This window comes from Oryctolagus cuniculus, chromosome 5, assembly GCF_964237555.1.
Source record: "Oryctolagus cuniculus chromosome 5, mOryCun1.1, whole genome shotgun sequence".
Classification (NCBI taxonomy): Eukaryota; Metazoa; Chordata; class Mammalia; order Lagomorpha; family Leporidae; genus Oryctolagus; species Oryctolagus cuniculus.
Window position 1 is genome coordinate 168,160,082 of NC_091436.1, and position 27,219 is coordinate 168,187,300.

General features: G+C 49.6%; 1 protein-coding gene and 1 long non-coding RNA gene across 2 annotated transcripts in view; both read left to right on the forward strand.

Moving 5' to 3' along the window:
* Positions 1–27,219, forward strand: part of GMDS (GDP-mannose 4,6-dehydratase) — a 629,429-nt gene that overhangs the window by 447,808 nt on the left and 154,402 nt on the right. The window lies entirely within an intron of this gene.
* Positions 9,594–27,209, forward strand: LOC138849846 (uncharacterized). The gene is made up of 2 exons (XR_011389069.1): positions 9,594–21,208; positions 22,179–27,209. It is a non-coding gene; the product is annotated as an uncharacterized lncRNA (long non-coding RNA).

Here is a 27,219-nt window from a genome sequence, read left to right on the forward strand (position 1 = left end):
TTTGGTCTCAAAATCTCTCTTACGCTCTTAAAATTTATTGAGAATCCCAAAGCAGTTTTGCTTCTTTGGGTGGTATCTGTCAATCATATTAGCAAATAAAACTGTGGCTTTTAAAATATATTTACCAATTTTCTTTAAAAATAGCATGGTAACATAAGTAACATGTTTTTATGAAAAATAACTCTATGAGTCTCTTCCGAAAGCAGTCAGTGAGAAGAGTGGCATTGCTTCACACTTTGAAAATCTCATTAATGTCTGGATTAATGAAAGACAGTGGGTTTTCTTTTTGCTTCAGGATTCAGTCTCTTGTAATGTCACAAGTCAGGTGGCGCCTAAGCATTCCTGTGCACTGGTGAAAGACTGGGAGGCCCAGAGGAAGGACCAGTGCACCAGTAGTTTCTCTCATGCAGACCGACTGGAAGAGTCTCAGGGACCTCCAGGGGTCCCCAAGCCCTCCTGTGCTGCCCTGTGCTACTGGGTTCTGTGTGACCTCCATGAGAGTACCATATGCCCTGAACACCGTGCGAATGTGGTTCTCAACCATACATCTTGATACATTTTTATGTGGATTCTTGCCACTCAGAAAAGTTTCCAAATATAGATTAAACACCATAGGAAAAGCTAAAATAAAGCTTAAATACCAGACCACTTCTTATATTAGTGCTTAATGAACTCAAAGAGGTCAGCATCGCAGCTTCTCAAAGAACCAGTGAACTGGTTAAGTTTCCTGCTGGGATCTAACAGTATAAAAACAGACCTGTGTGTTCTGAGACCAAAGAGAGACCATCAGCTCCCACACTGGGAAGTCAGGAGAGGAAGCTGAAGCTGTAGCACAGAGCCACCCGACTGCTTTAGAAAACTGGCCGTGGGACAACCTGGAGACCCATGTTTTCCTCAAACAGAAGCCCCGATTCTGCTGAGCGCTTAGGAAACTTGCACTGAGTGCGCGAGTCTGCACCCTGAGGTCTGGAGGAGATGACCTCAGCCTGGAGAATCGATGGGCAGTGCGTGTCAGCCGCCATCCTAAACGGTCGTGCAATGAGGAACTGTAGGGGAACACGAAACAGAGCCAGCACCTTTCTCCATGTAAAACTGCCTATTGTAAGGACTGGATGTGAGTTCTCCGAGCCCTTCCTTGTGTACTTTGAAATGAGCGTGGCTGCAGCGTGGTCGTTAGAGATGTAGGTGCTGTGTGTAGCAAGGAGCTTGTCCCTGGTGGCAGCAGCTCGCGGGCGCAGCGCTCACTGAGGTTCTGGTCCCTGCCACAGTCAGCCCAGGCGTGACAAGAGGAAGAGGTGGCAGAGGCCACGTTCCTGGTGCCGGGGTTTGCGCCTCCGAGATGGCACAGGTGGCCCTGGGTGCCCTGTGGCATCGAGCCCCACCGGCTGCCTGTGATTGACGGGAAATGCGTGACACGCGCAAAGCTTCTATTAGAACCAAGTCAGTGTGCGAAAGGTTAAACCTTCCAAGTAGCCAGCAAGCACTGGCCAGTTGTTTCAAGGGTTTCTATTGTTTCTGCTGTGTTAAAGCTAATGAATTTATGAATCAAATTGACCATAAAGCATTTAAAGAATGAAAACAATAGAGAATATGGCAAAGTAATGATTAAAATTCTGTCTTGAACGTGAGTAGTCATTGCATGCCTGTAATCTGTGTTCTGGTGAGCGGTAAAGTTTTACCTTTCATTTGATTGAAACCCCCAGGATTCTGGCAACTCCTTCAAAATATGTAGTAACACTCCAAGACACTAAATTACACCTGTGAGCTTAAGGCAGCAAAAATAATTTACTGACCTTATCCACCCCTTCAGTTGCAGCTAACTCTTTACTGTATATTTCCTGCCCGGCAAGTGTGGGGAGAGTCGTGTTTTACTTCTGAGTCTCTCCTCCACTCTCTCCCACCTCATTTCCCCTCGGTGTAACCGAATACTTTCAGCAACTGGAGGCCCAAACAGTCTTGTTAACTTAAAAGTTTGCCTGCAGATTTATTGAGCCGGCGGAGTTAAACAGGGCAAGTGTTGATCAACACCTCTCAGGTATTTCTTTAATTATTGGCCTGGCATCTCTGGGGCCTAATAAAAAATCTGCACTGTGAGTTAGTAATAAAGTCAGTATTTTATTTATTTATTATTTACTTATTTATTTATGCAGGACAGCATTTTTTTTTTTTTTTGGTTTTCTTTTCCCTAAGGGGAGGCACTACCTTCTGCCATAAATTGTAGCTACAGCCTTGATAATACTGTGGTTGGACAATAAAGTCTCAAGGGCTACTCACTGAAAGAGATTAAACTGTAATTAAGCTACGCCATGAGTAAGGAGAGACGGAAAAAAAGAAAAAAAATTGTGGTTTTCATAAAGCAGAAAAGAAATGCATTGACTGGTGTTTACAGCCCAGAGACCTTTTTTTTTTTTTTTTTTGCCTTTCTTGACTACAAAACAGTCTTATTTTTAGCCAGCCAAGGTTTTTGCAGAAATGCCATATCAATCCCACAGTTCTGTTCTCTGCAGTAATTGCACTAAGCTGGTCCCGAATCAGCAGTGAGTAACCGAAGGCAGGGGACACATTTCTCAAACACACAGTGCCGATGAAATTTGCCATAACACTATGAATTATGTCCACTGCCTGCGTGAAGTTCCACCTAATGGGAAAAAGAAGTTAACTAGATCTTAATTGAACATACAGCTACATAATATCCTTTTGTTTAGGCTCAAAAATGGATTTTTTTAAACCTCCTTATCAGTGCAGCTATTAAATATTGTGGCTCTCCGGCTATCAGTCTCCGATCAGCACAGTTAGTGCATTTTACCTTCCAAGGAAGTGCACTCTGAGCCAGCTGGAGCACGAGAAATGTAGGAGCTGGAGAAAGTCGTAATTGAAACAGGCGACTGCCTCGGCACAGACAGGAAATAAAAGGAAGACTGGCCCTCCAGCGGATTAAATTAGATGTTTCAAATTCAGACAGTATCAGGAAAAAGAAGACTTATGTTAGAGGGGAAAAGGTAACAGTAAGCTCATTCAGCTGGGCGCCCTCCTCCTCCCATAACACATGTTTTCGCTGGAATCTCACCGTGCCGCCCTGTAGGGCAGGCTCGCTGGCCTCCCCACTTCCAAACAACGGCTGGGCAGGTCCCTGTGTCAGTGTCACACTATCCCTTCCCTCCCGCCTGCCCTCTCCCTCTCAGAGGCCTTTGGTATTCTGTTTCCATAAATTAGGCGTGAAATTATGTTGGGCTGAGGATACATGATTTCAGCTGTTTTATAGTTGGAAAGGAAAATCTTTTAGACCTAAAGCAAAAACATTTTTTTAAATATACTTCCTGCCTATTAGTTTGAGATATGCTTATTATAGAAAATGCTTACTTTGTAGAATTTTTTTCTTCCTTTTTGATCTCACAGAGTTCTGTCTTGTCCTTCAGTTCTAGGAACATTTATTGAGTACCGACTATATACAGGGCCCTGGGCTGACTGCTGGTGTCTCTACATACTTGTATGTTCTTTGAGACAGTGTCGATGTCTGTACAGTTCCAATTCTTACGTATAGGCTTATACCTTTGTTCAGGGATTTTAGGAAGCAGTTTTTATGTGTACTGAAACTGTCAGAGTTTTTTTTCCCCTATTTATGTGGAACTGCGTCTCAGTTTTGTGATTTAAGCAAATATGGCCCTAACGGCTTAAATGTCCAATTCCAAAGTTTGTTCCTGGCAATGCTGAGACGCTGCTTTTTAAGGTTAGTGCCTTGGCATGGCAGCATCCAGTGTCATTTGTGTCTGAGGGGTGAGGTGTTCTCTGGAACACACCGCAGAATTCAACAAGCTTAGAGCTTCTCCATTGTCCCCGCGTGCAGACTCGCTGCCCACTGCAGCAAGTGGCCAGGATTCCAGGCGAACAGGTTGCAATGCCTGTCTTGCCTCCCCTCCACGGCTCTCGGTGAGCACAAGGCGCAGTCGTGGAGAAATGTGACCCTTCTGCCCGAGACTGCCAGCCACACCTGGGCCTCATTTACTCAGGTGTGCTCGGGGCTTCGGCTTCTTGAATTAAGCCCTGGGAAAATTCCCATGCAAACATCTGCTCCGTGTGCCTGCCTCTCGGATGGGAGTGAGGAGGGCGGGGAGTGCGTCCTGTGAGTGGGTTCTGCATGGAAAACGTGTGGGTTGCTTCCACTCCAGCTGGACAGCTTTACACGGCCATAAACCTTTACTGCTGCCTTAAGGTTCTGCTCAGAGGGTACGGATCTGTAATATTCAGGGCCCAGCAAGACTGCTCCTAATTACTTATCTACTGAGGAGCTACCAGGATCGGCAACGGGAGCGGCAGCAAAACTGTGTGCTCAGTACTGCCGTCTGTGAAGAGCAGAGCTGGCGTGTTCAGAACTCGGTGGAACACGCTGCAGGTGTGTGCCTGTGCCCACCCCCCCGGGGCCACCGCGCAGTGCTTCCTCAGAGAAAGGGGACATCTGCGTTCGTGAAAGGCCACTGCAGCGTGGGCCTCAGGGAACCAGGACATCCGCAGGGACTGATTGCCAAGCGCAGGGCGGGCTGATCTGACCCCTCGGTCTCCCAGTCAGGTTGAACTGTCCCAGGGAGTGCTTGGGAGCAGAGGGTGTCCCTGCAGCACCACTGTCTGGGAGCAAGGGTGAAGAGGCGGCTGCCCCTGCCCAGGTCTGTCACGGCCGCAGCCCTCAGGGCACACCCTGCATGCCCCAGCCACCCCCGAGCTCCTGTCTGCATCAGGTCCTTCCCAGGGGTTTGCTCCAGCACCTGGGGATCCTGGCTGTGACTCTGCTGGTGGAGGCCCAGGCCTCTGGGTGTGCATTCACACAGAGAACCCCCTCTGTTGGCTGCAGCTTCTGGTATGGCCAGGCCTGGGGCCTGGGGGTGATGGTGTTGTACCCTGCGGAAGTGGGCACTGGCAGGACACCCAGAGAAGGCATCTCCTTTTGGCCTCACAGCAGTGCTCCTAAGAAAAGTGGTCCTCATCTCCCGCTTCCTGCAAGTGAGTGAACAGAGACTTGGACAGTCCCATATCAGTGCAGCCTGTATTTAAAGTTACTAGGAGTCACACCCAGAATTGTCACGTTGAAAGCCTCTTGTCATGTGTCACATTGCTGAACCAGACCTGGCTGACTCTGAAAGTCGGTTTCGTTTCAGTGGCCAGCCACCGAGTGGGCATCCCCAGGCAGCCCCAGTGAAGATGGGAGGGAGGGAGGTGAAGGTCAGCCCCAAGTGCGGGGACATTTGGTCACTCTCCTCTCTGGCTGCTGACCCTCCTTCCTAAAGCAAAGTTCAGGATCTCTGAGATCATCTCAACCAGTGATTTTTACCTTAAAAAAAATGACACTAAGGTGTTAATGACCTTATAGCTTAACCCTTGCAGAGCTTGTTAATCAAAATAATCTCTAGCTGATAGAAATAGATGGGGCACCATTTGATGTACTGGATGGGTTTTCTTCCTATTCAAAGAGGGAGCCCCCAAACTGGCATACCTAGGAATGAAGGAGGTAACCTTAAAGTCAACAGTTTAGCACGAAAGGCATAGCATAGGCGTGTGTCCAAGAATCACCTTTCTGGGAGTCTGTCTCCAGCCCCAGCCCCCCAGCCAATCTCTCCTTTCCATGTTAGGGTCACGTGACTTCTGTTCTAGACTGTGACAGAGTTGGGAAGGAGAACAAGAGCCCCCCTGCCTTCTGTGTTCTATTTTGATAGTAATGGAGCCCTTCAGACTTAAAAGCACAGCTCGATCATCGTCTTCCTATTTTTTTATAAAAGGACTCCCATTGGAGGTATCACAATTAGAAAGTGAAAACTAGACCGGAGGAAAGGAGCTGAAGCGCACTCGGGCTGAGAGCCGTGGGACACCTCACCCTGTCTCAGACCGGGTGCTGGAGCTGCGTGTGCCTCAACCTCTGTGTCTGCCCCTCACTCCTCCCACTGGGGAGTAAGTGCGATCAACCTGCAGTGCTAAAGAGAATCCATTTTTAATTTTCTGCAGACGGAGGGGAAGAAGGAGGGATGCAGACTGTCCTGCAGTGGGAGGGGCTGGGCCCGGGCACCCACCCTGCACCTGCTCTCTTCACTGCCAGTCCCCATTCCTCCTCTTCCTGCTGGCTCCTGTCCCTTCTGTCCCTCATCATTGACCTGCAAGATGTCCTGGGGCTTGGTAGGAGTAAAGGTTTTTAAAAGCTTGTTTTTACAAAATGAGCAGTGGTGATTGAAATGCCTCTTTGCTGGCTCATAAAGTATTGGCTGAGCCCAAAACACCGTGCGCACGACAAAAGTTAATGTAGGGCTTTCTGAGCTATTTGTGCCCAGCTTCCTGCCTTCCTAAATTCCTATGGCTGCTTCCCGTAAGTCAGAGGCATGTTTTGAAGCAGGCAGAATGCAGGTTTGTGTTGCCACTGATGTGTCACAGCCTGCAGTTCACACCCCCAGCGTAGGTGTCAACAAACTGTCTCGTACTCTCCAACGGTGCACGGTGCCAAAACCAGAAAATGGGATCTGGTTGCAAGGAGGGCGCTGGCGGAGCCGAGCTCGACAGAGCTGGGTTCTGTGGATACCGAGGGGACATCCTCCCGGAGGGCTCCCGGACTCCCCATACTCCAAGGGAAGGGATGCTTCCTGTGGACAGCGGTGGGAGGCTGGCTCCAGGGAGGTGTTGAAGCCCCCTGATCTATAGGAGGCTCCTCACGCACGTTCCAGCTGCAGGAAAGGCTGGGTGCTGTCCCAGAGCCTCCCACACAGACGCTCGGTGGTTCTACAGGTTCCGCCCTTAGTCCCTAACAAAAACTAAGCACAGAAAGATTATCGTAATGCGTCTTTTACAAGTCTGGTTTCTTTTAAAACTGCCCATTACAGTCACTTATGTGAAAGTGGTAACAGTGTGGAGCTGCATTCTGCAATGATAACTGCTAAATCCTTACAGCATTTCTCTTAAGATGGAAGCATGTGTGTGCGTCTGTCTGAACGCTGAACAATTAAAAGTAAACTCATAAATCAAAACCTAGGCAAGGTTGATTTTCAATAGCCAGTCACACTTAGAGAAATTTCTAGAATTATAGAATGAATGCTTGTCTGAACCTGGTCCCAACTGAGATGGAAACGAACCCGGGGAAAACGTGAACACTCTGTCCTTTCACTACTGTCTTAAGAACTGCAGGAGGGTGTTTTGCAGGAGTGCTTTGGAGTATATAAAACCAGGAAATAGCTAAGTGACATTCCTAGCCTTAGACCAGAAAAAGTGAGTCAGAGCCCAAGCCAGTGAGAGCTCCCCGCCTGTCACTGCAGCACAAGTGCCCTGACACGTTAGCAGCTCTGGGCTGGTATGCGCCAGAGCTGGAGTCCCCCAAGCAGTGCTCACAGGGCCCCTCAATTGCACAGCTGGCCCTGGATTCTGTGTGAAAGGTGTCACTTGTAGCAGAACTGCAGAAAATCAGCTCTGGAACCACGCTTCTGGGTTCCGGAGCTGGCGCTGTCACTTCCCAGCTCTGCAGTGCCGGGCCAGTCCGTCAGGTCGTTTGTGCCTGCATTTCTCCCTGCACAGAATGAGCACAGTGAGGGTGCTTGCTTCATGGGGTGCCAGTGAGGAGGCAAACACAGGGATGGATGTCAAATGCTTGAAGCCGCGGAAACTTCACAGTGGATCTGTGATGGCAGTGACGACGACACGTTGACCTGCACTTGACACCGTGTTTTTGTATCACACAAATCAGAACCTCACAAAATACTTCCTCAAAAAGCAGCTGTCATCTCATAGACAGCCGGCACAGAGGCAAGTCTGTTGCAATATTTGGGAACTGAACTACAGAGGGAAGTGGAAGAATTCTTTCTCCTCCCTCATCCCAGCTACACCTGTGCTTTCATCGTCACTGGCTCTGAAGTTTAAACCATCCTTCAGCCTGGCACTCGTTTGTGTGCAGTGACACCACTGGTCCCCTGTCGGGAGCCATGTGACTCGACGTCCGTCCTCGGGAGCAGAATGGCCTTCTTCCACGTGAGTGTGAGTGAATCCCTACACATCCCTGCGGTGAGCGAGCAGCGCCGAGGCAGGGAGAACCCTGCGCTCTGCTCGCCACGAACACCAAGTGAGCGTCTGCGTGGAAAACAGTTTGTTATTTTTAACTGAAGTGAGGGAGCAAGTCAGTAAATTGTCATGCGGCGAAGGAACACATACACATAGGAGTTAAATATTTCAAAACTGAAATAAAATTTGAGGGTTGTGATTTGAGAAGTTATATTATCCCAAAGAAATTTTCCCAAACAACATCAAATCTGAAACCCCAAACATGGTTGATTGTTAAGAGCATTTGGGGAGCTTTATAAAATTACGGGTTCCTAGACCCCTCTCCTGCTTACCTAATTGCAGTCTGCAGGAACAAGGCCTGAGAATTTGTATTTTTTTAAAGCACCACAAGGGATTCAAAATACACACAGTAAGAGTGTGGAGGATAAACAGGGTCGGCTTCATTTTTCGTTCTATTCTTTTTGAAGATCTATCTTACTGAAAAATGGCTGTTTCCATACATCTTCCCTATATACTTTTTTCCCTACACATCTTCCTGTGTAAGATCAAGTGCCCAGGGACCCCCGATTTCTGTGCACCCACAAGGAGGACCTTGAGGCTGGGTGGCCTTCCGGAACCAGCACTCCAGGTCTGCTCCTCATGGCCCTGCTGGGACCTGTGACGACTGTCCTAGAGATCTGATGATGGGTAGAGGAAGAGGGGGACTGGCCAGGCCGCGTCCTCAGCCCTGTCGCTCCTCTGGCCGTTGGTGACATTCTGAGTGTGCTGAAGGTCGAGGACCCTGAGTGAGTGCACTGCTCTCAGAACGTGGACGTCTAGCTTTACACGGTCCTAATATCACAAAGTGCTTCCACCATTGAAGCAGTTCACGTGAACTTTGTGTTTTCACAGAATTAATCTTTTAATTTTAATTGGATTCAAGGCATAGGGCCTATGGATTTGTCCATGTATCACTGCCTGGGTGTTTTTAAATGTGTAAATTTTCTTTTTTTAGTTGTTAAGATTTATTTATTTATTTGAAAGGCAGAGTTACAGAGAGGCAGAGGCAGAGAGAGAGAGAGCAAGGTCTTCCATCCGCTGGTTCACTCACCAAATGGCCGCAACCACTGGAGCTGCACTGATCCAAAGCCAGGAGCCAGGAGCTTCCTCCAGGTCTCCCATGCAGGTGCAGGGGTTCAAGGACGTGGGCCATCTTCTACAGCTTTCCCAGGCCATAGCAGAGAGCTGAATTGCAAGTGGAGCAGCCGGGACTTGAACCGGTGCCCTATGGGATGCTGGCACTGCAGGTGGCATCTTTACCTGCTATGCCACAGTGCTGTCCCCAAATGTACAAATGTTCATTCTACTTTTAATTGTTCTATAATAAGGAAATATAATGTATGAGGTATGTGTAGATTCTCTTATAATTAATTTAAATATCTTTTATTCTTAAATAACTTTGCCTTTTTTTCCTAAGAGTTTCATTTTCTTATTTTTAAAGACTTACTTATTTGAAAGGCAGAGTGATGGAGATAGAGTGGGGAGAGAGGCAAAGTGGGAGGGGGAGAGGGGGGAGTGAGTCGGGGTGGGGGGAGAATCTTCCACCTTTTGGTTCACTTTCAAATGCCCCGATAGCTGGGGCTGGAACAGGCGGCAGCAAGGAGCCAGGAACTCCATCCAGGTCTGCCACGTGGGTGGCAGGGACTCAAGCACTTCAGCCGTCTCCTGCTGCCTCCGGGTGCGTTAGCAGAGAGCTGGGTCCGAAGCAGACCGACCAGGACTTGGACGGACTCTCTGATAAAGATGTTGGTGCGACAAGTGGCATCTTAACCCTCTGTACTGCAACACCAGCACCATTTTTTAATTTAAACATCTTTATGCATATATGTAATTTTGATGCCTTAAAGGTTGATGCCTTATAGGAATACTCTGAATTCCATGAAACATAAAACATGAAAATTCCATAAAAAAAGTCTGCCTCAGAGTTCAGAGTCTTTGGTTTGCATATAGAAATCTGAACATGAAAATGCCTTCATTGTAGACGATTTAGTGATATTGTTAACATCTGAATACTTGTAATCTAGATTGGGACATTTTCAACTCCTTTTCAAATTTTCAAAGACATGTCATTCTAGGAGTGAGAATGACATGTCCCAAATGTACATATATATGCATATATATATATGCAAACATATATAAAGATCCTTTCACTAAACAATGTGTATAGATACCAACCTATAAAATGATTTTCAAGCTATTGTTGATCTTCAGAGTTGATGGGAATTTTAGAAAATGATGTTTGTTTATTTTTTTTAAAGATTTATTTTATTTATTTGAAAGAGTTACAGAGAGAGGTAGAGACAGAGAGAGAGGTCTTCCATCTGCTGGTTCACTCCCCAGATGGCCATAACGGCCGGAGCTGCGCCGATCCGAAGCCAGGAGCCAGGAGCCAGGAGCCAGGAGCCAGGAGCTCTTCCGGGTCTCCCACATGGGTGCAGGAGCCCTAGCACTTGGGCCATCTTGTACTGCTTTCCCAGGCTATAGCAGAGAGCGTTATCAGAAGAGGAGCAGCCGGGACTAGAACCAGCACCCATATGGGATGCCGGCGCTTCAGGCCAGGGCTTCAATCCACTGTGCCACAGCACCGGCCCCAAAAATGGTGTTTAATCATCTGTTCGATCCAGGAAAACAACATTAATCCTGTTCTTCTATGAGGTCAAACAGAGGCCACGTTCTCCTAGGGCTGTTGCATTTCCTGCAGCTTCTCCTGGGCACCAGATTTGACCTTGAATTCTGTCCTTAGACCTAGAACTGTTACAGTTGGCCGTTCCGTGATTGCACTCAGGTCTCCATAAAATACCAGTTTCCTTTCCCTGTGATTTTTGCTGACATAGGTATGTCTTTGTTTATTTAAACATTTCCCCCGCCTCAGCAGTTTATGTGGAACGACAGATTTCCAAGTTTTTTTCTCAATGAAATGGTCGTAGAAAATATCTTAGATTGAGAAATCCTTCGGGTAGATATTACTATAAAGAAATAGAATTGAGAATGTTATGTAGTTGTGGAAATATCTGTAAATTTATCATAAAGAAAGAACCTGCTGGGTTTTGGTGTATCACTGAGTGGCCGGCAAATCCTTTCTCAGACATTAGGAGAAATTTCTAGCTGCTGTATTTTGTTGTTGTCTCTCATTAAACATGCCTCAATGGGCCAATGGTCTACTGTTCCACCTTTTGTTTAGAAGTATCTCTCTCTGGCCCTTGTCCATTGTAAACCAAACCATTCCCATGTAAGCGTGACAGTCTAGAGACTCTGTCCTGCTAGACCCAAGCATCTCTTCATTTTTGGTCCCAGTCTGTCAAAGTTTCTGCCCCTTTAAGTCTTGGACATTTGGGAGACGCTCTGAGACTTGAAATATACTGGCTGAGAATTTGTGTGCCTTCAAGAATATGAAGCAAAATGAGAATCCCAGAACCCAGGTGACCATAAAATTGCACAGCATGAAGGGAAAGGACAGCAATCATCCCCAGGGGGACATTCACATCCTTTGGCATTTTAACTAGGAAGATTAGCTGCCTTCAGCATACACTGTACCTGTCACCTCTCACGTGCGGCACCAGCCTTCACCCAGGGCGGGTGGGAGGCAACCAGGCGTCCTGGAGTTCACGCCGTCACTTGACACAGGGCAGACTCAGCAAGTCTGTGGATATCCTAAGATCCTAAGTTGGATTTTCATTTCATGAACTTCTAGAAAGAAGCTTATAGTTTGGTACCCTGGTTCAGATCTAATAGAAAGATACATGGACATTTATCTGCATGTCTGGATTTCTTGTAAGTGTGCTGTTATCAGGCAGAACTGTGAATTTCATCTTAACTCCTATCTGTATCCCTAGCACAGCCTCATGGGTTCCTAAGGCCAGCCAGGGGGGGGAAATGCACAGTCTTACTGGGATGGAGTCTGCGATTACTCTAGAACACAGGACATCTAGACTTCCATAATGACCCAGGGAAAAGCCCCCCAGTGCCCCTGGGGGGAACCTGAAGAAGTTAATTGTTGGAACTGGAAGAGGTCACTATTGAAGTGAGAGAGGATACAGAAGGGGCATCAAGAAAGGGATGAAAATTAAAGATGCAGGAAGTAGAAATATATTGAAGAGTGAAAGTGTCTAATGAGAATCTCATAATGAGAGGATTCAAAATAGAAGGGAATTATCAAGTGGATATTTCAAGAAAACTCCCCCAAAACAAAGACCATGAGTCTTGCGATGGCAGAGACTGTGTGAGTGTTCAGGTCGGGAGAAGCAATAAAGGCCTCGAAATCTTAGCAATGATTTTTCAGGACTTTTCATCTGAAATGTTATGCCCAGTCAGAATATTACCCACATTTCACACGTCACCATTGTTAAAGTCGTTATTGTTACTTTTCTGAGAAAGCTACCCACACTATACCACACTAAACGCGAGGAATAATCCAGGAAAGAGAAAAGCATAGTGCTCGGGAGTAGGGGCCGCAACACAGAGGGGGTCGGGGGTTCTCAGGATGACAGCAGAGGAGCTGCCAGGACGAGAAGCAGCAGGTCCAAGTGCAAGTCCAGCAACTGTGGGGAAAGTGGAGGGCATCAGGGGCGAGGGCTTTGGCAAGTGGGGGATGGGATGGGAGGCGCTCAGGGAGCTGCTGACTGAGGGCATGGGAAGTTGTACTGAGATACATTGTGTGGGGGGTTGGAGTGAAATACACAGTTGGAACTGGAGTGGATGCACGGAGAAAACTAATCAAATGAAAAAACAAACCAAGAGTTATTAAGTCTTGTGGGGAGAGCGGTTGGGTTTTTAAATGAAGGAACAAAATCATGGTGCACTGGTTGATTGAGTGAATAATATTTACCTAGAATTTAACAGTGGCTAACTATGAATATAGATTGAACCAAAATAGAGAAATAATTATAGAGAGGAAATGAGCCTTTTCAGAAACAATGTAAATATGCAAAAACTCCTTTGGTGCTGCAGGAGGAAGTCAACAGCTTACTCAGGAAGTAATAGTACAGACACGCCCTGCAGCAAAATCTCAGACGTGTTGAAAGGGCACCGTCAAGGCCTGCGCATCCCACGTGGGTGCCGGTTCGAGTCCCGGCTGCTCCACTTCCCATCCAGCTTCCTGCTAATGCACCTAGGAAAGCAGTAGGAGATGGCCCAAGTGCTTGGGCCCCTGCACCCGTGTGAGAGACCCAGAAGAAGCTCCTGGCTCCTGGCTTCAGATCTGTTCAGCTCCGGTCACTGCGGCCATTTGGGGAGTGAACCAGGGCATGGAATATTTCTCTCTCTCTCTCTCTCTGTCTCTCTGTCTCTCTCTCTCTCTCTCTCTGTAACTCTTTCAAATAAATAAAATAAACCTTAAAAAAAAGGGGGACTCTGGAGGGTCTTAGGCGGGAAGGGCCGGGAACCAGGGATTTCTGGGTTTTGTGGGAAGTCTTTTCACACGATTTTACTTTCTGCATTATTTACGTGTAATATTTTGATTAGTTTAAAAATAATTTAAAAGCCGGCATACTTTAATCATGTGTTGTAGACAGTAGTAAAGATAAAAAATATGTTTAACTTCCATATATTCTACAAACAGGAACAGAAAATAAGATGCTAATTTATGGAGAAAGAAGATGAAAGAGAAACCAATTGTTTTCTCTCTCTTTTTCTTTAAGGATTTATTTATTTATTTGAAAGGCAGAGTTACAGAGAGACAGAGGCAGAAAGAGAGGTCTTCCATCTGCTGGTTCACTCCCTAGAAGGCCGCAGCGGCCGGAGCTAGGCTGATCCCAAGCCAGGAGCCAGGAGCTTCCTCCAGGTCTCCCACGCGGGTGCAGGGGCCCAAGCACTTGGGCCATCTTCTGCTGCTTTCCCAGGCCACAGCAGAGAGCTGGGTCGGAAGTGGAGCAGCCAGGTGCACATGAGGGATGCCACCACTTACGGTGGTGGCTTTACCTGCTACACCACAACACTGGCTCCTAAGCCAATTGCTTTCTGATTGTTGCTGAAAACAAACTCCCCCAAATCTAGAGGCTGTAACCCACATGGCTGTGGATGGAATTGAGGCTCCAGCTCCTGACGTGGTCTGGAGAAGGGCACTCTGGGGGGTGACTGGGTCTGGATGCGGTCCTGAGGGTGGGGCCCCCGATGAGGAGGCCGAGACACCAGTGCTCTGCTGCAAACCCCGCCAGGGGAGGACAAGATGAGGAGGCAGCCACACCAGAAAATGGTGATCCTGGCACCATGATCTTGGAATTTTGACCTCCAGAACTATGAGAAAATAAGTTGTGTTTCAGACAGCAGGACGAGGTGTCTGTCGTTTTTACTTCTCTGCAAGTGGAAAGTCCAGATGGATCTTACAGACGGACATCACGGCTCAGCAGAGCTGCCTCCCTGAAGGCTCTGAGGGAGAATCTGGCTTCCCAGCCTCCATAGGCTGCTCACACTCCTTGGCCTGTGGCCCCTTCCTCCATCTGCAGAGCCCACCGCCGTCCTCTGCTGCGGCCATCACTCACCTGTCTGGCTGCTCCCACCCTCCCCTCCTGCTCACAGCCCTGTGGTGGCACTGGGCCCCCAAGCAGCATCTCCTCAACTCCAGATCCTTGGGGGGCCTTTTTCAGGCTACCACAAAGAGGGAAAGAGGCAGGAGCAGAGCTTGTCTCGCTGCATCTCAGTGTCAGGATTGCGGTCAGATGAAAATCCAAGTTCGATTTCCATTATAACTACTACTGAAAGCCTTAATATTTTGGAGAATTTTGAAACTTCATACAGAATTTGCCCTGTGAAATTATTAGAGATAAGCCAATGGCAGTTAGGACCTTAGCTGCCAGAGACAAGCCAATCGAATTTGAAAACTAGCTCCATTACTTTCTACGTAGAATTCGCTAAGTTACTTAGGTTTGCTCATTTGTAAAACAGAAAATAGGGTGCACCTCATCAGGTGCTGTGAAAGCATGCCTGACTGACGCATGTGAGGGTCAGTGACTGCGCTCTGTTCACTGCTGCTAATCCTGGCTCTTCAGTGCTTTGTCTTGATTAATCCGAAGCCTGAAAGTTTACTCCTGAGCTGCCCCACTAGACTGAGGCCATTTATGAATGGAATTGTGCAGCAAGCAGAATTGGTGAGATTATTGACAAAGCAAGGTGTTCTGGATGACCTTGAAAAAGAAACATTTTATGAAAACTGATAAGAACTTCAGTAGTAGCAAATGTAAATTCACATTGAAGAACAGAAGATTTTATCGTTATAAATGTGACTGGATCACAAATAATTTTTATGTTAGACACTAATAAATACAAGTGTGGTATTTTTCAGGCAGGATTGAGATTCTGTGCTGCTTTTTAAATTGTGAGCATGATACTGAGTTATGTTATCAGCAGTAAGACACAGTAGAAAACAATTTCTACCTCCAGTTATGTCCTACTTGAATAATAAAGAATTTTACTGATCTTTGTCCTGGTTCCTGGGAAGGAGACAAAATAAATCCTCGGATTTCTCCCGTGGTAGGAGTGTCTCTGTTCTCCATGGTGGATCCCTGGATGGTTTCAGCTTGGTACCAGGCATGCAAGGAGGACCTGCCTGCTTAGTGGGTCACGGCGTGGAGCCGTGTGAGGTCAGCCCCACCCCCTGGCAATTGAGTTTAACCACATGTTTCAATCAATCATGCCTCAGTAATGAAACCCTGATAGAAACTTTGACGTGATGCACGGTGCAGCCTCATGGTTGGTGCACACAGAGATGTGGTAGGAGGGTGATGTGTCAGGAGCACACACAAGCTTCCCCTGTGGAACCCTCCCGGACTGTGCCCCACTGTCCTGAGCTGTATTCTTGTAATAAAACTGTCGTCGTATGTGTAGCACATTCCTGAGTTCTCTGAGTCATTCTAGTGAATTATCGACCTGAGAGGGTCACAGAGGCCCCAGGATTTGTGGCCAGTTGGTTAACAGTGCAGGTGGCTTCTGGCCCCTTGGCTTTGTGGCTGCTGCCCAGAGTGGAGGCTGGCTTGATGGGAGTCTGCCTCGCAATCTGTGTCTTGGACACTGACTTGTGCGGTTTGCATCAGCACTGCCCGAGTGCATCGAGGGCAGTGACCGGCCATTCAGAAATGTACAGCAGTTCATTAAAGTCAAGTGTGTGGTGCTGGGAAGCGTGGAGTATGTTACCTGAATTACGGAGTGCTAGGTTCCGTGAGCAGCACGGGAGCCCGATGCCAGCATCTGAACTTGGAGACGGCTCAGCTGGAAGGGCGCCCTGCATTAAGAGTTCTGTAGGGAGGAGAATCCTGAGCGGATCTCCGATTCCCTTCTCTGAAGGGACGTGAGCGTGCTGTGCCTCCCTCACTGCTGCTGGTTAAATATCAGCTCTTCGCTGCCTTCCCCAGTCAGAAACCCTAGGATAGAGACCACGCCTGTGACCCTACTGCGCCTGCTTCTTAGGAATCAGTAAAAGAAAGCCCCCAAATGAGACCGGTCTTGTGCTGCTCTCCCCTGCACACACACACACACACACACACAGACTGTTTAAGAAATTGAAGAAGCCAGTGTAGTGCACGGCATACATAAAGCATTCTTTATCTGTGTAACTCACTCTGGAGCCCTGGCGCCTGCCCCGTTTCTCCACCTCCCTGGTCTGAACTCTGGATCGCCCTCCCCACTGTGGCCTTGGTCGGCTCCTGGTCCCTGCCTCTGTCTCCCTTGCTGTGACTCATGGTTTCCTCTCTGTGCCTGCTGCTGCCTTGCTTGCCAAGCCTTTCCTCACTGCCTGTTCTAACCTCTGTGCATTAATATTCCCACTTGACATCTGGGCGCCTGAGACAGAGGGCAAGCAACCTGCCAAGGTTGCATGGTGAGCCTGTGGCAGGGCTGGGCTTTCCCCCGTCTCCCAGGCTGCCTTCCACCAACCCGGCCTCCCTCACCAGGTGCGACTCTGCAGGGCAGTCTGCTCCACGCTCTGCTTTTAGAAATGATTCATCAGGCCCCAAAACTTCGGGGTTAAAAAGTCTGCAAGAGCATGTGTGTGTCCCACAAAAATGCATTCCAAATACAATGCTCTTTTCACTCTCCTCCTTTCCAGCAGATTCTGAATGGTTTTAAGACCACGTCTGTTGTAGAGTCTGGAAGCTCTGCTTGGTATCCAGGAAAACATCTCGACACCTTGTCCACATTGGAAACATCTCGAGTATTCAGGGCTGGCTCTCCTTCCATTCTCCTTCCTGCCCTTTCTTCCTTCTGATCGAGAGTTCCCAGGTTAATTTTGTTGCCCCCCCCCCCCCTTAAAAGAGTCAAATCAACCGATGCTTAAAAAACAAATGCGAAGGACATTTCCAGATCTGTTTTTCTTCCTTACGGTAAGAGTGAATTCCTGTTAATGGCAGCGGGATCTGAGGCCGGTCGGGAAGGGCCCCCCGTGTTCCGAGATGGACTTATCACTTGGTTAGCAGCTGGATTTATGTGGAGGCTCGTTAAATAAAACAGCAGTGGCAGCTCCCTTCTGCTGGAGGACACTTGGGGGTGCAGTACCTGCATTCGCCAGTCTTAGTTGGTCTTTTATACTTTGTTTTATGTCTCTCTCATTTTTCTGACTGTTCTTAACATTCTTTGACCTCACGGTGCTTTTATTATTGTTTTTATGACTACTCTAAGAATGATAACTCAAGGGTCTGATTTATGTGATGGGAACTTGGCCAAGGGGGAGATTAGGGCACACCCCCAAAACATGCAGTAAACGTTCAAGTCTATTAGCCTTTCGTCTTTACTGAGTGGGAAACTTTCATTTTGTTTTAGCACACGTGAGGTTGGAGAGTCGGGAATAACTGCAGGTTGTGTTTGCTGGTGGGCCCACTCCAGTGGGTGCTGGAGCAAGTGGACTGCCAGGAGATATCTTAGTGCATCCGTAGCTCAGACATCACAAGTTGGTGATCGGTTCATTCGATTCCTCTGTTTTTTTTTAACCATTGATAATCATTCTTGCGGTGTTTTATTTAATTTCCAATGTAATGACAATTTAAAATGATTAAATTGCCACAGATGATTGCCACGTGTTCTTAATTGTAGTTGTTTCACTGTGTGACTGTCTCATTTGAGAGATGCCAGACTCCTGCTGTCTCAATGGATGCTGGTCTTCCAGGGGGCGGGGCAGCTCTCAGCTTCTGCTGTGCTCAGTCGACAGGAAGAGCCCTGCCCAGTTCCTCCTCCTGGAACCCACCAGCCCGAGTGGACATGCAACGCAGTCTGTCCGTGAGCCCGAGATGCTGAGGTCCCTCTCTGGCCCACGAAGCCTCTGCTCTGTGTGCCCTGGCCATGGACTGAGCCAGGCTGTCCTGAGTCCCTGGACTTCAGCCCGGGAGGCTCGAGTCCTCTTGTTGGACTCTGCTTCCGACACTGCTCACCCTCGCCCTGGGCTCTGCACCAGCTGACGCCTTTGGCTGAGCTGTCTTTCTGGGCCACCGTTGTCAGCCTCGCTGAGGCCTGTACTGTTCTATCGTTTCACCTTGGTGGGGGCAGCCTGTGCCAGAGAGGTAGTCTGGCCTTGAGCATGGCTAGAGGAACTTTCTGAGACTTTCGCGGTCTCCAGTGCTGATACGGCTCTGGCGGCACGCTGGAATAGCGGCACGCTGGTTCAAGTGGGTTTCTCCGTATCCAGCGTCTCCCTCATTGGCTAATATCTCAGCTCTGTGGCTCTGAGCCTTGTCTGCTGGACCCCTGCACCTCCGTCTTCAGCACTTGCGTGTTAAGCAGGGGTCACAACCTTTCAGGAGCCCCCAGGGATGCACAGCTTGGTCCAGGCTCTGGGACAGACCATAGCTGTGAAAGCGGCCACGGCCTGTGTGCGGTTGCACCTGCTGCTCCAGTCAGGGAGTGGAGCCTCTGTGCCCTGCCTGGACTGCAGGAGGGCTTGTGCCTGCCTCAGGAGAGACTGGGGCGGTGGCTGTGCCCAGCCAAGCTCGTGACGGGCAGTGCAGGGTTGCTTCCTTGTGAGGTTAGCCCGCATGGAGAGGGCTGCATGGAAAGGACCTGGGGCTGCCAGCCGGCACTCAGCGCTCCAGACGTGGGAGCGAGCCATCTTTCTAGTGAGTTCAGCCGCCAGCCTCACTGTCTTCCAGCTCAGGCCCCAGACAACAACTCTTCCCACACTGCCATCCCACAGAACTCGGGGTGGAAACCGGCCACTCAGCCACAGTGACTGTAACATTCTCTAGAGGACGATCCTCCACACACCTGCCTCACCGGGTGTGGGTCAGAGCTGTGCCCTGCACACATGCTGTCCTCACGTCACGCACCTGCCAGTGCCCCCAGCAGTGAAGCTGCCGGGGCCACACACTGCTGAACGTGAGCTGTGTGAGCACCAAGCCAGGGCTGATGATGCCGGTCAGTACTGGCTCTGGGGAACATCCAGGGACTTCACAGTGAGCGCGTCACTTCCCCTGCGTGGTGGGAGTGAACATGGAGGTCTGCCTCCTGCAGAGCCACGCTGTGCAGAGCAGAGTGCAAGCAGCACTTCTGGGCCTTCCCTCTGTTTTCCTGCTCACCGGCTGGAAGTGAAGGTCTCTAAGCTCCCTGGGGACACAGAGATCCATCGGTTGACAAGACACAGAGACCACCTTTCAATACCCAGTCGGCTGGAGGAGCGCAAGGCAGTGAGGAAGCTGCACTGGGCTAGAATTCTCCCTCGGGGCAGATGTTTGCATTTGTCAGTTTCAGACGCTGCTCGGCCATCTGCATCCCACAATGGGTTTAACTGTGCCAGGTTCAAGTCCTGGCTCGACTCCTGACTCCAGCTTACTACTGGTGCACACCCTGAAGGGCGGCAGGAGATGGCTCAAGTACTTCACCCCTGCCACCCACACGAAGACCTGGGTTGGTGTTCTGAGAGCCTGCTTGGCTTGGTCCAGTCCTAGCTGTTGTGGGCATTTGAGGAGTGAAACAGCCAATGGAAGATACTCCCCTCCCTCCCTTCCCCTTCCTCTCTAACTCTTTCTCTGCCTTTCAAAAAAATGCAGTAAATAAGCAAACTTCAAACTTCTCCATCTAGCACTATAGCCACTAACCAGATGTGGCTATCAGGCACTTGAAATGCAGCTGTTCTAGGTTAGCTTAATGTGTTGTAAATGTGAAATACACACTATTTAAAAGTGTGCCCCTCCCAAGAATGTAAAGTATCTCATTGATAATTATTTAAGTGTATTATAAGTTGAAATGATAATGTTTTTGGATATATTAAGTTAAGTAACATTGTTGAAAGTCATTCAACCTATGTCTTTTCATTTTTCTGATGTGGCTATTAGAAAACACTTTTTAAAATTTCTGCTTATTTTCATCTACATGCGAGGCAGACCTAGAGAGAGAGAGAGAGAGAGAGAGAGAGAGAGAGAGAAATCTCTTCCATCGACTGGTCCACTCCCCAAATGCCCATGACAGCCAGAGCTAGGCAGGTTGAGGCCGGAGCCGTCTCCACGTGGGTAGCCATCTCCTGCTGCCTCCCAAAATGCACTAGCAGGAAGCTGGATCGGAAGTGGGACAAGCAAGTCTCCTGTTGGCATGTCAGTATGGGACGCAGGCGACGACACCTGCCCCACAGAAAATTTAATGTCACGTATGTGATTAACAGTGTATTTTTGGTGGACAGAGCCTTGTGAAGACATTGTGCCTTTAGGGCATGCACTACTGGAGCAAATACAGTTGTGCTATTCAGAAACATACCATTGTGTGGTCTCCACAAACCTAAAACATTCGGCTGTTTCCTTAGAAATTGGCTTTTTCTGATGAGATGCTATTCACATTGTTAAAATTTCAAAACTAAGCATTTTGAGCCCCAGTTTTTCTGTGCTGTCACTCAGAGGAAGTTCAAAGCACCATCACGGCATCCAGTGGGCACAGCCACAGGGAAGCAATGCAGCCTCTTGGTTCGACCTATTGCAATAGTGTATGACATATGACCTCAGCTGATAAAATGATTTTTTTCTTGCTACTTGTTAGGATTTTTTTAACCCAACATCTGTAGCTTTTTTTTTATATATACTTAATGCTAAAGATTTAGAGTGCAAATAAAAACATTTTAATCTTGTTTTTCAATTATAAGCCATCTGGACGTGTTATGGCCAGACAGAGAACTTCATGATTTATATCCGGAGCGCTGCTTGCCTAATATAGCTCTCGACTGGAATATCATAGCTCGACTTCTTGGGACTAGGAGGTATTACTGTGGCTTTATCCAGCACATTTTTATGTTGAGCCTCACCTTATTACACTAAAAAGTCATCTTTTATGCTCTTCTAGAGAAAAATGTATATCATAACCCACATTATTTTCTATTGAAGCGACCCTGGAATGCTGTCTGAGCAGGCTGTCTCCGCCCTGCGTGCCCTCTGCGCAGCGCCGTCCACGTCCAGCGAGTCCTGCGCTGCATTGTGCGGTTCGTGCCCTGCGCTGCAGTGGCTCAGCCTGCAGATCCGCACTGGGGCAGAGGATGCAGCCAGTCTGCTCCACACGTCACACCAAGGAGACGTGTCCTCCCCAGTCTGGAGACCAGGAACCATGCTCCTCGGAAGCACTGGAGCGCGGCGTGTTCCTTTCTTTTCTGTAGTCTCTGGAGGTGGCGAGAGGTGGCCGTCCTGGGACAGCAGTGAACCCAGACGTGTCCATCCCCCGTCTGCTCCTCCAGATGCCTCCGCGTCTCCTCGTCACACCCCTCTCTGTCCTAGGCTCTGCCCTGACCTCTGCCAGACCCAGCGCTGCTGTCCCTCCGGCCCAGTCTAGTCTCTCCTTTCTGTACCAGCCAGTCCTAGGGTCAGGCATCTGAATGTCCTGGACAGGGCAGGTGGAGGGAGGGCTGGGAAGACACAGATGAATTTTTCTGGTCTCTGTCATGTACCGTTACTCCCAGAAAAAAAAAATAGCATAAGGACATTATAAATAGCCTGCCTGTAACATAGAACCCACGGTCATTACAGCAGGTTTAACTTCCTGATGTTTTGCTTATCTTCATGCCTCACTAAAGCTGAGAGGTTCTCATGGCTTTTTTTTTTTTTCCACGCTGGCCCATCGTGCCTAGCATCCTACACAAGATTGCGCATCCAGGGCTGGCATAGGCCCCGGGGGACAGGGCGGGGCCATATAAGCCACCCAGGCTGCCTTAACGTCCGAACATCTTTTCTGTCCTTAAGCACCCAGGCGCTCGAGGCCTTCAGTGTGCATCGTTGAGGCTCGTTGACCTGGGCGAGTGAGCCAGTCGTCATCAGATTCCTCTATTCTGTGCAGTCTTCCGTAGTCACAAAACTGCCACCTCTCCAAGTGGCCACGCTGTGTTCCTCCCAGAAGCTTCATCATTATCCATCGCAGGACCAGGAGAAACTAACATAGTGCAATACGCACGTCCATGATTTCGACCAGCAAGCTTTATGCAGATGTGGTATTCCAAAGAGTACGACAGTGGTCCCTCCTTTAGGATGTATGGATCCTGACTTCAGTATTTAGCGTTCGTCTGATATTTACTGAGTTGGACATCAGGAATATAATGGTCAAGAAAGCACTCTGCCTGCCTCAGGGGACGTGTCACTTTATGGGAACTACTCCCATAAACTCAGAGCCAGTCAAGATACTAGCTTCCGGAAGGAGTTACACCGGCACCCGTGCAGGCTCACAGGTGAGATTCTTGAGGGAAGGGATGTCAGAGCGCCCTGAGCTGAGTGATGCCGTCGTGTCTGGGAATCAAAGAATCTTGGGTCCCAGTCCAGTTCCGCAGTTACTCCTCCAGCGAAAAGACGGTTCCTGACCTCTCCGACCCTCTTCTGCAGTGTTCTGCAGTGTAGACAGTGTGTGGGTGTGGGTAGCGCTTGGCACACTGCAGGCTTCTCGTGAAATCACTTTAGAAGTATTCTGGTTCTTTGTGGTCTACATTGCCATTTCACCCTGGTTCGTTCCTAATGTTTGTCTTTGCCAAGATTAAGCTAAGCTCAGGAAGCTCTGAGAATCAGACAGGTTAGCCATGCGCCGCCATTGGGACCCAGGGACTCTTGCTACAAAGCGTTCATCCTCTGGGTGACACACAGTTGTCTTTGATGTGATCCCATTTGCTCTAAATTCAGATTTTATTGGTCCTAACAAAGTTGTCTTAAGGCTTGGACTTGAAAGATATTATTAGAAGTTGAAGAATTTGGAGCTTTTATGGGCTTTGGTGAGATAATAAAAAAGTTACTGATTTGTCCTTGCTCAAATAGGAAAATTAATGTTTACAAAACTGGGATTTCAGCTTTGCTTGGTGATGTGTGACTCTTCCAGCCTGGGTTGGGTGTACTGGTTTGGGTGTTTTGTTTGTCTTCTTGTTTTTTAGAATACATGTAGCAGGGTCGTTTGCTAGAAATTTCTTTTGGGCTAAGTTGAAGTAAGGAAGTAAATGAAAGAATTGGACCAGATTCTGTGAGTCTGGAATAAACTGGGCCAAATTCTTTTTCCCCCCATGCAATTTCAATAGAATTCCATTGAATTAATTTTACTCCTAATAAAATCGGTTGCATTTCCAGCCTGCCCAAGACTCTCGGATCCTTTCGATCCAAACACAACAGCCCGCTGCTGTGCAGTCTGTTGAAGCTGGCGGCGAGGCGCAGGCGCTGGGATTCGTGTTTGAAGTCTGCCTGTTCCACCCCTGCTCATCAGGACTTCTGGACAGCTGGGGTTCTCTGAAAATCAGCTTTTGGCACCCCCTCTTCACTTCCCCCCCCCCCCAGAGAAAGAGAAAAGGGAAAGTTGTGGGAGAAGACTGTGCCACTCCTAAGTTATTGTTCCTACAAAACTATAAAATTGTAAAAAGGGCCCCATGCCCATTCAGAATATTGGAATCTGGTGACTCATCTGTCAGTGCTAAGCTGAAAAGAAAGGAAGTTATGACCAGCGGGGCTCACTCCAAAGATATGCGGAGCGGGTGTTATTCTCCCAGCCAGAATCCGCTAGGCTTCGGGTCCACGTGGAACAGATACCACCCGGTCTGACATGAGGTGACCCAGCCTGAGGAAGGACAGCAGAGGGCACCAGGCCCTGGAGCGTGCCCGCCACCTGCGGACACTGACCCCACGTGAGGCGGAGTGGTGGCCAAGCCCTCAAGGAGACTCTGTGGACCAGGGGCTAGGAGCTCACGTCACAGCTGGAGCGCGCAGTCCCAGCAACCCAGCCCAGAGAGCAGACCCAACGAGGGGCCGGAAGCTGAGTGACAGCACGGCCGATGCAGGCGAGGAGTGGCGGACGCCGCAGGCGCACCATGAAGGCAGGGCTTGGGCAGGCAGGAAACACCCCTGAGTGAGGGCCTCCTTGGTTCTCTGAAACAAGGGAACTGAGGCTTGATTGTTTAACGTTTATTTATTTGAAAGGCAGAGTGACAGAGAGAAAGGGAGAGACGGAGAGAGAGATCTGTTCACGGGGCCAGTCCCTACATACCTGCAACAGCCTGGGCTAAGCCAGACCAAAGCCAGGCATCCAGAACTCCATCCGGGTCTCCGGCGTGGGTGGCCGGGGCCTGAGTGTTGGGTCAGCGTTCACTGCTTCCCGGGAGCATGAGCAGGGAGCTGGACTGGAAGTGTGGTGTAGCCGAGACTCAAACTGGCGCTCCAGTACGGGGTGCGGGTGTCCCCAGCGACAGCTCCGTCTGCGGTGCCCAAGGCTGCTTTCTTCCCGTCCACTGGCTGAGACCTTCCCCCGACCAGCAGGCTGTCATAGTGCCTTCTCCCATTCCTGCGTCTCGCAAATCACATGGCTTTCCCACTTCAGACAGGGCCTGTGGGTTTGACGATCACAGATGGGTTTTTTGGTCCAGCTTACAGCAGTAGCAGAGAAAAACTCAACTTGCCACAGATGATTCTTCAAACCCAAACCGTGTTCAGAATGAGATGTGAAAGGAAAAAAGAAAAATCTGGTTCTGTTTTTTTTTTTTTTTTAATTTAAATTCCATTTCCTTGGTGTGATGGCTTTACATTGAGATGTGAAAAAAAAAATGATTTGAGACAGATGCAGTGTGGCAGTGTCTACTCCACGTCAGCCAGCCCCACGGGCTTTGTGCCTGTAAGTCCCATGTCTCAGAGGAGGCCCTCGGATGAAGTAGAAATGTCACCTGAGCCTGTAGTAATGCCAGCCAAGACCCTCTCTGAGGCCAGTGTCTCAGTGAGTAGTGGGACTGCTGTCATGGCACAAGCGACACATGCACCTGGGGGTGGGGTGGGGGGGCAGGTGACAGCTTGGATAGGGTCTGTCCCCTGGAGGTTCGTGTGCTGGATGGACTGGTGGTGCTGAGGGCGTGGAGCCCTTAAGAGGCGGGGCCGAGTGCCAGGTCATCAGGTCCTGGGGGCCCCCCTTGGGAATGGGTGGGCGTGAGAGCAAGTTGTCAGGAAGAGGACAAGCCTGACCCAGGCGCCCTTGTCCTGGGCTCACATAGGTGAGAGTTCTCCCGCCGCACACAGCTGAGTCCCTCCGCCCATCTCCATCATGCAGGGCACCACTGGGGCCCCTCACCAGGACGTGAGCACACTGCTGTTTGGATCCCGCAGCCACCAGAACTGAGCGACAAGTGAACCTCTTTTCATGTGTTCCCTAGCAGCTGGAGGTGGTGACAGTGTCAGGGCCAGAGGAACAGCGGCAGGGTGGCCCAGGGAAGGCAGGGTGGCCAAGAGAAGGCAGGGTGGCCCAGGGAAGGCAGGGTGGACGCCCGGCCCTCTGTCATGATTCTCACTCTCACAGGCTGGGCAGCAGGCGGGCTGGGGCGTGATTTCTCACCATCTGAAGACCCCAGGAAGCCGAGGGCCACCTGCACCACAGAACGGCAGCCGGTGCCACCGTTTGCTGGGAGTATTCTGTCTCCAGCCGTGCTGACAGACTCCAGGGTCCGACCCGGCACAAGCCCCATTTCAGAGATGCGGAGTCTGGGCCTCAGAGAAGGAGTGCCTCGTCCAAAGTCACGTGCTTCCAGGTGACTGGAAATCATTCCTTTGAGAACATAAATTTGCACTCGTGCACTTGTGTGCCAAACACTGCGAATGCCTCTGCTCGTCTGCACCAGGCCAGCTCCGACTTGGAGTCCCACTATGTGCACTCTGGCCGTGAACCAAGCGAGGCAGAACTGTCCGCGGAGTGTGACCGTCTCCCCAGAGCAGGCCTGATGCTACAGCTGCAGGGCTGTCTGCCCCCCGGAGCTCTGAGCAATTAAGGTGCAGATGCTTAGTTCAGTTAAGGACGAAATCAAATTTAGCCCACGGTTTTTGTATTTCTTGTCTTTCAAGGAGATTGGCAGGTGTTCCTCAGAGGCCCTTGGGCAGCTCTTTGCTTTTTTTTTTTTTTTTTTTTTTTTTTTTTTTAAATTTTGACAAATAGAGTTAGATAGAGAGAGACAGAGAGAAAGGTCTTCCTTCCATTGGTTCACCCCCCAAATGGCCGTCACGGCCAGCGCTGGGCCGATCTGAAGCCAGGAGCCAGGTGCTTATCCTGGTCTCCCATGGGGTGCAGGGCCCAAGCACTTGGGCCATCCTCCACTGCACTCCTGGGCCACAGCAGAGAGCTGGACTGGAAGAGGAGCAACCAGGACTAGAACCGGCGCCCATATGGGATGTCGGCACCGCAGGTGGAGGATTAACCAAGTGAGCCACAGCGCCCGCCCCGTCTGCTGTTTTCAGGGTGGAGGAGACGGCAGGGCACTGGCGCTAGTCTTCTGTCAGAGGCCGCCCCTTTTCACACAGGCAGGTACTCCTGGAGGGGCGTCTCCACGGGGGCCAGGTGCACTGTCTCTCTGCACAACTGCAGACTTGGTCAAGAACTTCCCTCCAGAATCATCGTCTCTAGAAGCTTCTCTGGTCCTGGACGGTGCCACACACCATAGTAAAAGTGAGCTTTCGTCTTGGGTTGCATTTGGGAGGGAGTTGGAGGGAGATGGCCCGGGTAGCGACAGTCCTAGGCTGCTAACTCACCTGACGGGCTCTGGGCCTGGCTGGATCACCCAGAAGCAGAGGGAGCACTTGTAGCTCCCCCTACGCGTGCAGCAGACTGTTGGCCGGACCATGGGGAGTGTTCAGAGCTGGCACAGGGGGCCCTGGAGGCTGAGGCGCCCAAGTCTTGCACAGAAAGGCCCCATGTGTGACCTCTGGAGAACGGCCATTTGTCACTGTGCCCAGAGGGGTGGGGGTGGAGGCCGGGCACCTCTGGCCTAATTTGCAGAGCCCAGCTCTTTCCTCT